This window comes from Mandrillus leucophaeus, unplaced genomic scaffold (assembly GCF_000951045.1).
Source record: "Mandrillus leucophaeus isolate KB7577 unplaced genomic scaffold, Mleu.le_1.0 Scaffold145, whole genome shotgun sequence".
Lineage (NCBI taxonomy): Eukaryota > Metazoa > Chordata > Mammalia > Primates > Cercopithecidae > Mandrillus > Mandrillus leucophaeus.
In genome coordinates, this window is record NW_012101421.1 from 4,683,173 (window position 1) to 4,698,379 (window position 15,207).

The following is a 15,207-nucleotide window of genomic DNA, read 5'->3' on the forward strand; positions in this document are numbered from 1 at the left end:
TATGGTTTCCAAGCAAGTGGCGGATGGGGTGTATGTGTAGGAGTCCAAGTGTGGGTACACACTTGTCAACGTGAAATAATAAAAGGGTCAGAATCCAGTTTTAAAGAGTTTATTCAAGCAAAAAGCTGGGAATAACCATTCTGGGACACACAGACTCCAGAGAAATGGGATCAGTGCTCCAAAGTTAAAAGTTAAATCTTGCTAATATAGGAAGAAGACAAAGAAATTTATCAGGATTACAACATTTTCTATACAAGGCTGGCTTAATAGTTTCAACAAATTAATTAGTTATAGTTTGTTTTCTTTTCCATACAGCTTGTTTTCTTTATAGTTGGTTTTCATTTCCTTTCCAATTTAAAAGAGTGTATTTAACATTCTATCTTAAGGCAATGTGATAGTCAAGAAGTCTGTGTGTGAGAAAGGTAAGAGAAAGGTGAATCTATCCAACAGTGGAGAGGGAAGGGGTCTTCCCTTTGGCCATATATAACATTTTACAAAACAATGCAGGTAAGGGAAAAGGCTTCATCTGTAATCAGAGAAACAGAAGGTTATAGCTCCCTAGTTTATAGGTGCCTATCATGTGACTCAGGATCGGCAATAACATTCCTCCAAGTCCTAAAATAATTTAGAGTTCCAGCAGCTTAGATTTCAAATGACTTTTTTTCCACAGAGTGAACAGATATGAGAGTTTGTATGAGGGAACTAGGGGAGCTATCGCTCCCTTGGTGGAAGACGTGAATAAAGTATCAAGCTGGAAAAACAGTTAAGGAAGTGTATTAGTCTGTTTTCACACTGTTGATAAAGACATACCCGAGACTGGCAATTTACAAAAGGAAGAGGTTTAGTTGGACTTGTGGTTCCACATGACTGGGGAGGCCTCACAATCATGGCAGAAGGCAAAGAGGAGCCAGTTGTATCTTACGTGGATGGCGGCAGGTAAGAAAAAAGAGAGCTTGTGCAGAGAAACTCCTGTTTTTAAAAAACCATCAGATCTAACGAGACCCATTCCCTACCATGAGAACAGCACGGGAAAGACCCGCCCCCATGCTTCAGTCATCTCCCAGCGGGTCCCTCCCACAACATGTGGGGATTATGGGAGCTACAAAATGAGATTTGGGTGGGGACACAAAGCCAAACTATATCAGGAAGTATCCCAAACTGAGTTCATCTTCTCTCCCCTTCACCCTCAATAAGCCAAATTCCTTGCTTTGATAGTGAAACTGCTGTTAGCTCTATGTTCCAGGCAGTAAGTCTTAGGAGTCATCTTAGACGTTTTTCTTCCCCTTGTTTATGAAATCCAATGTGGTCCTAAAGTCAACAGACAAACCTGGGTTCACTCCCCAACTCTGCCACAAGCTACTGTGGGTTAAGTCCTAAAATTCTCTAATCCTCATTTCCTGATTATAAAATTGGGATCATAATAATCTGAAGATTAAATGAAATATTGTAGATAAAGCTCCCCAGGTGATCCCGATGGGCACCTGTATTAGTTTCCTGTGGCCGCTGCAACAAATTATCACAAATCTGGTGACTTAAAACAACAGAAATATATTTCCTCACAGTTCTAAAAGACAGAAGTCAGAAACCCATTTCACTGGGCTTAAAGTGTCAGCATGCAGGGCAGTCCTCCTTCTGGAGGCTCTAGAGGAGAATTCATTCCTTTCTTCCTCCAGCATTTTTTGGCTGCCAGCATTCCTTGGCTTCTGGCTGCATCACTCCAATCTTCAAGGCCAACATCTTTAAATCTCCCTCTACCTCCTTTTCATAAGGATGCACATGGTTGCATTTAGGGCCTACCCAGATAATCCAGAATAATCTATCCATCACAAGACCCTTAATTTAAATACATCTGCAAAGTCTCTTTTTCCAAATGAGGTAACATTGGTAAATGTGATGTAAACATTTGTAAATGTTCCAGGAATTAGGACGTGATACCGTTTGGGGCCATTTTTTTAACCTACCACAGCAGTCAAGGGGGAGAGTCTCCATATTTACTAAAGAATTGTCTCAAAAAAAAAAAAAAAATCTTTGAGAAGACAAGCATTTGAGAGGAATTTTAACCCATGATCTGTGGCTCTTTGTGTACCCAATGTGGTAACCACTAGACACCTGTGGCTAATTACATTTTAATTTTGATTAATTAAAATTAGAAATTCAGTTCCTCAGTCACACTTGTCACAGTTCAAATGCTCACTAGCCTCATGTGGCTAGTGGTTCCCATAATGGACAGCACACGTATAGAACATTTTCATCAGCACAGAAAGCTCTAACGGACATGGCTGGGTACCTCTCAAAATATGTATTTCTAGGTGCATATGTGCATTTTTCTTGGGGCAGGGTCTAACAGAAGACACAAGCTATAAATCTTGACAATGACCAGTCTGACAATGACCAGCTCATTGTTTTAAAATTGAATTGGTTGTTAACTTTTAAGTTTTGATTTAGGACATTAAAAAGAAAAACAAACTACAAGGCCAGAGAATCGCTTGGGCCCAGAAGGTTGAGACCAGCTTGGGGAACATAGGGGGACCCCCCTCATCTCTACAAAAAATTAAAAAATTAACCAAGGGTGGTGGCACGTGCCTGTAGTCCCAGCTACTCAGGAGGCTGAGATGGGAAAATCACTTGATGTAATTAGTCCTGCTAGCTTCTGCTAGCTTAGTCAAAGCTTTGTCATCTGAGTTAGACTGTGTGAAGGTGGCAGTGGTGCAGGTCTCCCTGTGGACTAGATACCCCAATCTTGCCTCCCCCTTGACAATGCAGTAAGGACCCCCTATCTTATGACACAGGGCAGGAGGGAAGACAGACAGCTCTACAGGATCCACATCATGTGCAGTCCCCACCAACTGAGGCTTTTCATTCTCCACCAAGGTGGTGACAGTGTTAACCCTGCTGGAAGGACAGGTGGTCTCTTAGTGGAGACATCCCCTTTGCTGGCAACTGTCTTATCAGCCCACGACAACAGCCTCTGCTTCTCTTGCTTTGTCTCTGGTCTGTACTTGTGGGCCAGCCCAAGCAGTTAAGGAGCTCACTGGCAGTCTGAAGTCTGGGTAAACTAGTTAATCACAGGAGGCATCTTCTGCTGCTCATAGGGTATATAGCCCTTTGCCGCTGCAATCAGATATAGCTGGGCCATTTGACAAAGCAAGTGAGGTCCCTTTGGGGCTGAATGTCCTCTCCAATGCCAAAATTCTTAGGCCTTTTCCCAAACAAGGGATTTACCACCTTCTTAGCCTCCTGCTTCTTTAAGACAGCAGAGGCTGGGGCCATTCTTCTTCCCCTTGGCCTTCTTTTCCTTTGGCATCTTGGGCAGCTGGAGAAAGAAAGGAAAGGGAATTCTCTCCTCCATCTTCTGAACACCGCTGACTGTTCCTCTTGTTCTGCAACCTCACATATTATTAGCGTTCTCCACTGTTCTGCCTTTAGTTCCTGCACTTTTCATGCCATAGGCTCTCTGTGGCTACCTTATCTATAGCCACCTATGAGGTTTCAACTACCATATCTAAAGTAATTAGTTCCAACCTATATCTTGAGCCTGACCTGTTTTTTGAATCTCTTCTCCATAGAGTTGACTGCTACTAAACGTAATTGCTTGTTTCCCGACACCCTACACTGATCATGAATTATTCCTCCCTTTCCCTCTACCTACCCCTTTTCTCCTGTATCTTCTATCTTCTGGACTAGCACTGCCATTCACCCATTCTCTCCAACAGAAATTTGGGATCTTCTATGATGCGTCTATTTCACTCATGTACATGTTAGGCAGAGTCTGCATCTCATTTATCCTTGTGTTGTCTATGTCTATGCTCCATAAAAACATAATAAAAAAAGGAGAGGAACAAATTGATAAAAGAATCAGTTTGCTTATAGCAATGGGCTTATGAGAGTGGACTCGAAACAAGAAGATGTGAAGTTTGATTCATATTCATAATGGGAGCCCGGGGTAACATAGGAAGGAAATGAAGGATGAGGTCAAAATGTTAAATCTGAAATTTAACAAAGATGATTCAGACAGATTTAAAGGCATAGTTACCAAAGAAGACAGATAATCCATGAGGAAGATTTACTTTGGAATAAAAAGCACAATGGGGCCAGGTGCAGTGGCTCATGCCTATAATCCTAGAACTCTGGGAGGCTGAGGAGGGAGGATCACCTGAGGTCAGGAGTTCGAGACCAGCCTGGCCAACATAGTGAAACCCTATCACTACTAAAAATAAATAAATAAATAAATAAAAACTGGCTGGGCGTGGTGGTGAATGCCTGTGATCCCAGTTACTCAGGAGGCTGAGGCAGGAGAATTGGTTGAACCCAGGAGGCAGAGGTTGCAGTGAGCAGAGATCGCGCCACTGCACTTCAGCCTGGGTGACAGAGCAAGACTCCATCTCCATAAAAGAAAGAAGAAAAAAAAAAGCATAATGGCTTCATGACAAATTTGAATGTGAAGAGATGAAGAGAATGCATCTCATGCAATACTGAAAATACATGTCAGGGAAGACAGTAAAACATGCTGAGAAAGAGACGTGTTGGAGCTTCAGGGTCTGCTATAACACTGGATGCTCAGCACACTGCCCCGTATGAAGTCTTGCTCCCCACCTCTCTTCCAAGGCGTGGGGCTCCATGTTTTCATCTTCAAGTTGGTTCTCCACAGACTGGAACTAAATATTTAGCGATATGTGAGGTGATTCCTCTATGAGTTTCCTCCCTAGGAAATTCATACTGTAACTACCACAAACTTGGTGGCTTGAAACAACAGGGATTTATTATCACATGGTTCTGGAGGTTAGAAATCTGAAATGAAGGTGTTGGTAAGGCCATACCCTTTTCCTTGTCTCTATGATTCCTGCTGGTTACCGGCAGTCTTTGACATTCTCCGTCACATGGCCTTCTTCCCTCTGTGTCTGAGTGTGGTTCCATGTATCATCTTTTTAAAAGACATCAGTTGTTGGCTTTAGGACCCACCTAACAATCAAGTATGACCTCATCTTAATTAATTACATCTGCAAAAAAGGTACATTTCCAATAAGGTCACATTCTGAGGTTCTAGGTGGACATAAATTTTGGGGGTATTCAACCCAGCACACTGCCTTCGCCAGCTAGTAATTTGTTGAAATTCACCCTTCTGTGACTGCTATGTAACATGAAATGGGTCTTTTAAATCTATTTCCTTAAGGCAGAGAATGAAGGAAAGGGGCCTAAGAAAGGCAGCAAGTCCTGGATGGAAGGTGGATTATGACACCTGGGAAAGTAATATCCGTGATGGCTGGAGAGACTCAAACCACAAATTTGAATACAAGTAATTCTATCCAACTGCCTGATGCCTTTGGAATCTACCCCTTGGCCAAGGCCACGACAAAATATGGTAAACAGAATGTAAGGCTATGATGGGATGTATTTATAGCCACAGGAAAATATAGGGCTCTGCCTCGTGGAGGAAATGAAATGGAAACGAATGTCGTCTATAAATAATCATCACTGACTTAGTACATTCATAAAATTTCCCAGAAGCAGGAAACTGGAATGAGAATAGGCAAACCGGAAGCAATGCACTGAGCAGTTGTTCTGCCTCCTTTCTTTTCTAGATGACAAAACTAAAGACCCCCACAGTGAAAATACTTATCCCAATTTAGCCAGCTATTAAGTGGCAGAACCCAAACTGGATCTAATATCTCCTGACTCTGTTCTTCCTGTTTTATCTTGATACTCCTCAGGAAAATGATTAGAATAAAATAAAAACGTATTTCTTGCAAGTTCTGACAATTATTACCTAGCAAGAGGATTTGAGGAAATGGCATTTTTGAGGAAATGGTGAGAAATTTGCCTTTAATTCATTTGTGCGGAGGGAGAGTTCATTTAATTTCTTAGTTTAATATTAAGTTGTAGAAACAGTGTTTGATAAACCGAATCACAGGAGGAAAAATAAGAAAAAGCTCCTTAGCAGTAGGCGTGATGTTACAATTTGTCAGCAGGAGGCGCTAGAGAGACATTGCAGGAGGAAGGGCTTGCCTTCTGGGACTGGTGCGCACAGCTTCTCTACCTCTTGGGCAGTTTGGTAGCCGAGTGCCTCCAGTGAGATGCCTCCCAGTGAATGGCTGTCTCTTGCACCCTAGAGGGAAGACTTTTGGTAAGTTCTGAAGGGCAGATTTCAGGAAAGTTTCACTACCAGGGCAAAACAGTGACTTTTCGGCTATCCAGTGAGCCAAGGCTATGCACCATAGAGGAGATGCCTAACAATCAAGTGCACAAAATGACACTCTAGGTGAATACAAGTCAGTCTCTTTCCCTAGTGCTTGCTCAACGGACTGTAAACAAAGTAACCACGGTGGCAGGGATGGAGGCTATGTATGGGCTCAAAAACAGGGACCGCCCCCACTCACCAAAACTGACCTAGCGAACACCACCATGTGTACCTACTTTGTCAACAGCAGAGGTCAATACTAAGCCCTTCAAGTGGTCTGTGGGAACCAGCCAGCCACCTGGTGGCAGATTGATTACATTGGACCATTTTATTCACAGAAGAAACAGATTAATCCTCAGTGGAATAGACATATATTCTGAATATGGATTCGCCTTCCCTGCCTGTTATGCTTCAGCTAGCCCTACTATCTATGTACTTACAAAATACCTTAGTCATCTTCTTGGTATTCTGCACAGCATTGTTTCTCATCAAGGAGCTCATTTCACAGCAAATGAAGGATAGCAATGAGTTCATATCTGGAAGGAATCAATTGGTCTTACCACCCACATACTCCAACATCCAGAAGCAGCTGGCCTAACTGAAAGTTGGAATGACTTACTGAAGACTCAGTTATGGTGTCAGTTGGGAGATAGCGCCCCAAAACAACAGCATTCTGTCTTACAGGGTATCATACATGCTTGGAATCTGAGATCATTATGATGCTGTTTCTTCATAGCCAGATTACATGGATCTGGGCATCAAGGGGTAAAAGCGAGCATGACTCCTTTCACTTTTATACCCAATAACTCATTTGCAGAATTTTTCTTCCTCTTTCAGAGACTTTGAACTATGCTGGTTTGGAAGTCATAGTCCCCAAGGGAGGGATTCTTCCACCAGCAGACACAATGTTTCAATTGAATTGGACTATTCAGGAAGGTGAAACTGCTTCCCAGACATATTAGACTTCTTATACCATTGGACCAACTGGAAAATAAAAAGGAGTTATTATAGGTGAGGTACTAGATCATGGTTACCAAGAGGAACTTGTGTTGCTACTACACTATAGGGGCAAGGACTGTGTCTGAAACTCAGGGAGTTATCCAGGTGTGCCTCTTATACTTCTGTGGCCACTAGTAAATGTTAATGGAAAACTACAGAAACCAAAAAAGTCAAGGTTAACAACTTAGATTCTCCAGGAATAAAGGTTTGGGTCACTATACTGGGTAGAGAACCCCAACAAGCTGTGTTTCTGGCTGAGGATGGAGGATAGGTGAACTAGTTAATGGAAGAAGGAAGAGGCAACTAGTTAATGGAAGAAGGAAGAAATTCAGTTTCACAACAAATTACACAACCAAGGACAGTAATAGCTTTGTGTATTTTCTGTTTGCTTATTATATACAATTTTGTATTTCATATTCTAACCATTTTCATCTTCTCTCTCTACATTGTCGTTTTATATACACATAGTTGAAACTTAACTTTACAATGTATTGTTTTGGTTACAGAATATTTAGTGGGACTATGAATGAATTCGAGGAGTAATTAATATAACCAGTGATGAATATGATGACTGCCAGGACTGTGCATCTTTACATTTTGAGGAAATGGTGAGAAATTTGCCTTTAAAATAGATTGTTGTATTTTATTACAGAAGAAAGAGTTGCTTTGTTGATGTACAGATGTGCTCAAAGATGTTAAGAAGGTTGCACGTGTAAGTTGAGTAGTCAGAGTCCTATTCTCATTTGAATCTTTGCTTTTGCTCAAGCTATTCCATGAGGGAACCTTCAAAAAGTTCATGGAAAATGTGTATTATGAAAAACTATGCATGGATTTCAAATTTTTTTGCAAATAAATTCATACTAACTTGATATGACATGTCTGAATAGAACCTAGTTTGAGGCACTAAGAAGGATAAGATATCGATTTGAAAAGATCCCCTGTTGGAGCAACATGAATTCTGCTAAAATTGAAGCAAGAACAAACATCAAATTTATGGTGATGCTTGCATGAAAGAATGGTGAAGTCATTGATGCTTTACAAAAAGTTTATGAGGACAATGTCCCCAAATAAATCAGAAGTTTGCAAATGGATCAATCACTTTAAGAAGGACAAGATGATATTGAAGATGAAGCCTGCAGTGGCAGACCATCCACATCAATTTGCAAGGGAAAAATAATCTTGTTTATGCCCTAGTTGAAAAGGACTGACAATCAACAGTACAAACAATAGCCAACACCATAGATGTCTCAAGTGGCTCAGCTTACACAATTCTGACGAAAAAAATAAAGTTGAGCAAACTTTCCACTCTATGAGTGCCAAAACCATTGCGCCCAGATCCACTGCAGACAAGAGCAGAGCTTTCAGTGGAAATTTTAAACAAATAACATATAGATCCAGTATCATAGATTTTACATACTGTAGAATTTACATACATACATAGAATTTACATACTGTAGTAAGCAGAAAAATGGTACTCCAAAGAAACACATCCCAATCCCTGGAAGCTGCGAACGTGTTGTACTACATGGCAAAAGCGAATTAAGGTTACGGGTGAAATTAAGGTTGCCAAGTAGGTGACCTTGAAATAGATTATTCTGGGTTGTCTGGTTGGGTCCAATGTAATCAAAAGGGTCCACGTAAGTGAAAGAGAGGCAGAAGAATGGTCAGATTGATGTGAGAAGGACTCAATATACTATTGCTTCCTTGGAAGATGGAGGAAGGGGCCATGAGCCAGGAATGTAGGCAGCTTCTAGAAGCTGGAAAAGCCAAGGAAATATTTCCCTAGTAAGCTCCAGAAAGGAATGCAACACTGCTGACACTTTGCTTTTAGCAAAATGAGACCGTAACAGACTTCTGACCTCTAGAACTGGAATGCAATATATTTGTCTTGTTTTAAACCAGCCAGGTTGTGATATTTTGTTACAGCAGCAATAGGAAACATATACATGCCACAAAAATTCACCCTTTTGAAGTATATGATTCAACCGTTTTTAGTATAGTCACAAAGTTGTATAACTTCACCACTATCTAATTACAGCATATTTTAATCACACCCCAAATAAGTTCCATTATCAGTCACTTCCCAGTGCCTCCTCCTCCTAGCTCTTGACTACCACTAAACCATTTTATATCTCTGTGGATTTGCCTGTGCCAGATATTTCACATAAAAGGAATCATACATGTGTCCTGTTGGGTTTGGCTTCTTTCCCTTACCATAATGTTTTTAAGGTTCATCATGTAGCATGGATCAGTACTTCATTTCTTTTTATCGTCAAATAATGTTCCATCATATGGCTATATCACATATTGTCTATTCATCAGTTAATGGACATTTGAGTTGTTTCCACTTTGGGGGCATTCTAAATCATGCTGCTATGGACATTGGTATATAAGTTTTGTGTGAACAAATGTTTCCAATACTTTTGCATATATACTTAGGAGTGGAATTGTTGAATCATATGGCAACTTTCTGTTTAACCTTTTGAGGAACTGCTAAGCTATGCTCCATAGTGGCTGCGCAATTTCATATTTCCACCACCAATGTATGAGGGCTCTAACTTGTCCACATGCTTGCCAACATTTATTTTCTATTTTAAAATTATTATTATAGCCATCCTAGTGGTTTTAAGGTGGTATTTCATTGTGGTTTTGACTTGCATTTCCCTAACGATTAATGATGTTGGGTGTATCTTAAAGTGCTTATCATCCATTTATATTATTTCTTTAGGGAATGTCTGTTCAAATTCTTTGTCCATTTTAAAATTGAGCTATTTGTCTTTACATTGTTCAGTTGTGAGAGTGCTTTGTGTACTCTGGATAATAGTCTGTTATCAGATATATAATTTATAAATATTTTCTTCTTAGTGGGTTGTCTTTTCACTTTTTTGATAGTTACTTTGAAACATAGAAGTTTTTAATTTTGATGAAGTTCAATTTTTTTCCTTTAGTTGTTTGTGTTTTGGTGTCCTATTTAAGAAACCACTGCCCAATCCAAGGTCATAAAGATTTATTGCTATTTTTTTCTGAGAACTATATACCCTTAGCTCTTGCATTTAGGTCTTAGATCCATTTTGAGTTAATTTTCGTATGTGGTGTGTGTAGTACGGATGCAACTTCATCCTTTTTCATGTGGAAATCCAGTTGTCCCAGAACCATTTGTTGAAAAACCCAGTCTGTCCCACTGTGTTGTTTTGGCACCTTTGTCAAAAATCAGTTGACCATAAACGTATGAGTTTTTCCTGGACTTTCGGTGTCATTCTGTTGATCAGTGTATCTGTCCTTATGCCAGTACCACATAGTTTTGATTACTGCGATTTGTGGTAAGTTTTGAAATCAAGAAGTGTAAATTCTCCAACTTCATTCTTTTCCAAGATTGTTTGTTTTGGTCATTCTGGGTCCCTTGCATTTCCACATGAATTTTAGAATCAGCTTGTCAGGTTTTCTAAAACAGGCAGCAGTGATTTTAATAGGCATTGTGCTGAATCTGTAGATCAGTTGGGGGAGTATTGCCACCTTAATATCACTGTTTTCCAATCCGTGAATATAGAATGCCTTTCCATTTTTTAAAGTCTCTTTAATTTCTGTCAACAGTGTTTTGTAGTTTTCAGTATACAAGCTTCAGACTTATTTTGTTAAATTTATTCCTAAGTATTTCATTACTTTTGAGGCTATTGTAAATGGAATGCCTAATGTTGTTTTTGGATTACTCATTGCTGCTGTATAGAAATACAGTTGATTTTTGTATATTGATCTTGTATCAATTACAAGGGTTCAGCAACGTTGCTGAAATTGTTTATTATTTATTAGTTCTAATAGTTCTTTTGGTGGTTTCTTTCTTTTTTTTTTTTTTTTGAGACGGAGTTTCACTCTTGTCTCCCAGGCTAGAGTACAATGGCGCAATCTCGGCTCACTGCAACCTCCACCTCCCGGGTTCAAGTGATTCTCCTGCTTCAGCCTCCTGAGTAGCTAGGATTTCAGGCATGTCCATCTAATTTTTTGTATTTTTAGTAGAGACAGGGTTTCACACTGTTGGCCAGGCTGGTCTCAAACTCCTGACCTCAGGTGATCCACCTGCCTTGCGGTGTCTCACACCTGTAATCCCAGCACTTTGGGAGGCCAAGGTGGGTGGTGACTTCTTTAGAATTTTTCTTTTCTTATTTTTAGGAACAGGATCTTGCTCTGTGGCCCAGGCTGAAGTGCAGTGACATAGTCACAGCTCACTGCAGCCTTGACTTCCCAGCCTCAAACAGTCCTCCCACCTCAGTCTCCTCAGTAGGGGGTACTATAGGCATGTGCCATGATGCCTGGCTAATTTTTTTATTTTTGTGTAGCGACAAGTTTTGCTTTGTTGCCTAGGCTGGTAGAATGTTCTTTGTACTATTCATATCATCTGAAAATAAAGATAGCTTTACTTCTTCCTTTCCAATCAGGGTACTTTTAATTTCATGTTCTTGCCCAATTTCCCTGGCTAGAACCTGCAGTACAATATTGAATAGGAGTGGTAGAAATGAACATCTTTGTCTTATTCCTGATTTTAGGGGAAAACTTTCCATTTTTTACCATTTAGTGTGATGTTAGCTATGAGGGTTTTGTTGTTGTTGCTTTGAGTCAGGTTCTCACTCGGTTGTCCAGGCTGGAGTGCAGTGGCCCAATCATGGCTCACTGCAGCCTTGCCCTCCTCAGGCTCAGGTGATCCTCCCACCTCAGCTTCCTGAGTAGCTGAGCCTAAAAGTGAACACCACCATGGCTGGCTAGCTTTTGTGTTGTTTGTAGAGACGGGGTTTCACCATGTTGCCCAGGCTGGTCTCAAACTCCTGATTTCAAGCCATCCACCCGTCTTGGCCTCCCAAAGTGCTGGGATGAAAAGTGTGAGCCACCGCGCCTGGCCAGCTATGGGTTTTCATAAATGCTCTGTATTAGGTTAAGGAAGTTCCCTTCAATTTCTACGTTTGTTTTTCTCATGAAAGGATATTGAATTTTTGGTCAATTTTTTTGTGTGTCTATTCAGATGGTCATGTGGGTTTTGCTTTTTATTCTATAGATATGATGTAATTATTAATTTTCTTTTGTTGAACTGTCATTCTTAAAAATCATAATATATATAATTGTTTTGTAGTCTGTATCTGATATTTTTAGCATCTGAAATTGTTGCATTTGCTGTTTCTTTCTCAAGGATTCTAGTTTTCTTACATGTTTTGTAACTTTTGACTATAACTAAAGTTACTTGTAGAAATAATTTGAGATTAGGATGATGGTACTTTCCTCCAGAGAAGATATTTATTTGCCACTTACAAAACAGCAGGAAGTCTACCTATCCAGGACCATCTCAAATCATACGAAAGCACTGAGATTTCCTGAACAACCTAGGTGATTCAAAAATGGCCTATAATTTTGCACAAAAGCATTATAATTCACCCCCACTTCAAGGAAGGTTTCCTCTGACTCCTAACTGTGTGTAGTATCTGTCCCCCTTACCCTGTTAGTTCTCTAAAAGGAAAGTTGGAATGTTCTGTAATAGGAAAATATACTAAAAAATGACGTAGACCCTTACCTTATATCATATATAAAATTATCTTGAAATGGATAACTAGCCTAAAAATATAAGAGCTAAAATTTAAACCCCTAGGAGAAAATCTTGAAAAAGAATCTTTGTGATGTTGGGTTAGTTAGCAGTTTCTTAGATAGGGCACACCAAGTAAGAACCAAAGGAAAAAAATAGATCAAAACTACATCAAAAATTAAAACGTTTTGCTCTTCAAAAGACACCATTAAGGAAGACACAGAAAATATTTGCAAAACATATATCTGATGAGGGATTTGTCTTCAGAATATGTAAAACTCTTACAAATCAGTAAGACAATCTATTTTTTAAAAATGGTAAATAAACACATGAAATTTGGTCAACATTATTAGTCATTAGATAAATTGCATTTTAAAGCCACCATGAGGTGCTGGGCACAGTGGCTCATGCCTGTAATCCCAGCACTTTGGGAGGCTGAGGTGGTTGGATCACTTGAGGCCAGGAGTTTGAGACCAGCCTGGCCAACATGGTGAAACCCCGTCTCTACCAAAATTACAAAAACTAGCCGGGGCTGACCACGGTGGCTCCTGCTTGTAATCCCAGCACTTTGGGGGCAGGGGACAAGACGCGTGGATCACCTGAGATCAGGAGTTCGAGACCAGCCTGGCCAACATGGCAAAACCCCGTCCCTACTAAAAATCCAAAAATTAACTGGGTATGGTGGCGTGTGCCTGTAATCCCAGCTACGCAGGAGGCTGAGGCAGGAGAATCGCTTGAACCCGGGAGGCAGAGTTGCAGTGAGCCAAAATTGTGCCACTGTACTCCAGCCTGGGCAACAGAGCAAGACTCGATCTCAAAATAAAATAAAATAAAATAAAATAAAATAATAAAGGCACGATGAGCTGTTACTGGAGTGCGCTGATGATTCTGGAACCACTCTTGGAAAAACAGATCTCCTGCAGACTCTCAGCTTCTTCAATCTGTGGTCTCTGTTCCTGGAGGCGGGCTGAAGCTCCCTAGACAGAAAGGCCAGGAACTGTTACAGTTCTACTAGAAGCTGCCCTTTCAGGTACATTTCTGGTTTCAGTCACTGTTGGCAGGGTCCTTTAAGGGTCCAGAAAGAGACTTACGAGGTCCAGATGAATATGAATAGCAAAATTTCCTGGCATGTTTTGGAAAGACACGTGGTTCATGGCAGTTACTTCACTCCAGGCTGGAATTCCTACTCTCTATGGATAGTACTCGCTTCCTCCTTTATATATACTTGTTTCTCTTTCATTTGCAACCCAGTACAGTACCTTTTTAAAATTCAACAGTCATCATGGCTGTGGAGTGAAACAGCAAAACAGTTATTACTGTGAGTTTCCCTCCTCAGAAATCATCCAGGAATGGCAAATTGCAAACCTTCCTTTGGTCATAGATGTCTCCTAAAGGAGGGCAATACTTAATAAGATAATTTTATAAATGGAAACATAATAAAATTTCCTAAGTAATTTGCAAGGCTGCTGTAACATTGTCATGCACATAGTCACATCTATTTTAAAATAATGCTTTGTTTTGTAGAGCACTAAGAGGAACTCAGAATAAGGAGACGGAACGTCTAACAGTATTAAAATGTGGCGCCAATTACAGTTAACAAAAGATATTTTCCCTGCTGAGGGAACTGCCTTATAGTGACAGTGATCACCTTTCTATAGTGATGTAGAAAGAGAGACACTTTTTCCTCTGAGACAATGAAGGCTGGAGAGGAATACAGATTTTATAAATTTCCAAATTTTTTCCCACACAAGACAGTCAAGGAGTTTAAGTACTAGATTCTCCTTTTCCTATTGCGGAAATCAGTTTACTAATCCTAGCAACAAAATAGCTCACATTTCATAGGCACTTGATGCTACTGTGACAAGTGCCTCATACACACCATCCCACTGAATCCTCTCTGCAGACAGGAAGTGCCTGTTAACCATTGAGCTAGGGCTGAGCTCCCCTTTAGGATTCATTCCTTTTGTGCTTCAGAGCATCTTGGAGGCTGGAGGCTCGCTCCTCAGTGGCTTCAGGAGCAGAGGCCAGTCGTGCATGAGTTTCGTCCTAGGAGTCTACCACGGGGGCTTCTTCCAGTGCCTCCCTGCCCAGGGCCATGAAAATCATCATGGAATCAGACAGTACGAAGATCCTTGGTCCCCTTTCCTAGAACTGTTTACAGGGAAGGCTTTGAGTGAACATGAAGACTGCAATCAGTTGAGGACTAAATCAGAGGAGCCGAAAGGAGGCATTAAGTATAGACTTTTGTGATAGGATAAGACTCTGAAACAGGAACTTCTGATGATGCTGTTCTCAGTAAATTTCCTTCTCACCTCATAGCCTTTCTGTCACTCAAGTCATGAGCCTGAAGTGGATATTGTTTCAAGGGACAGAAAAACTTAAGTTTTTCCAAATAGTTTTTTGTGACCACATAGTGGGAACAATTGTCTTTAAAACCAATGTTTTAAAATTCCAGTAGAACATTTATTTTTTT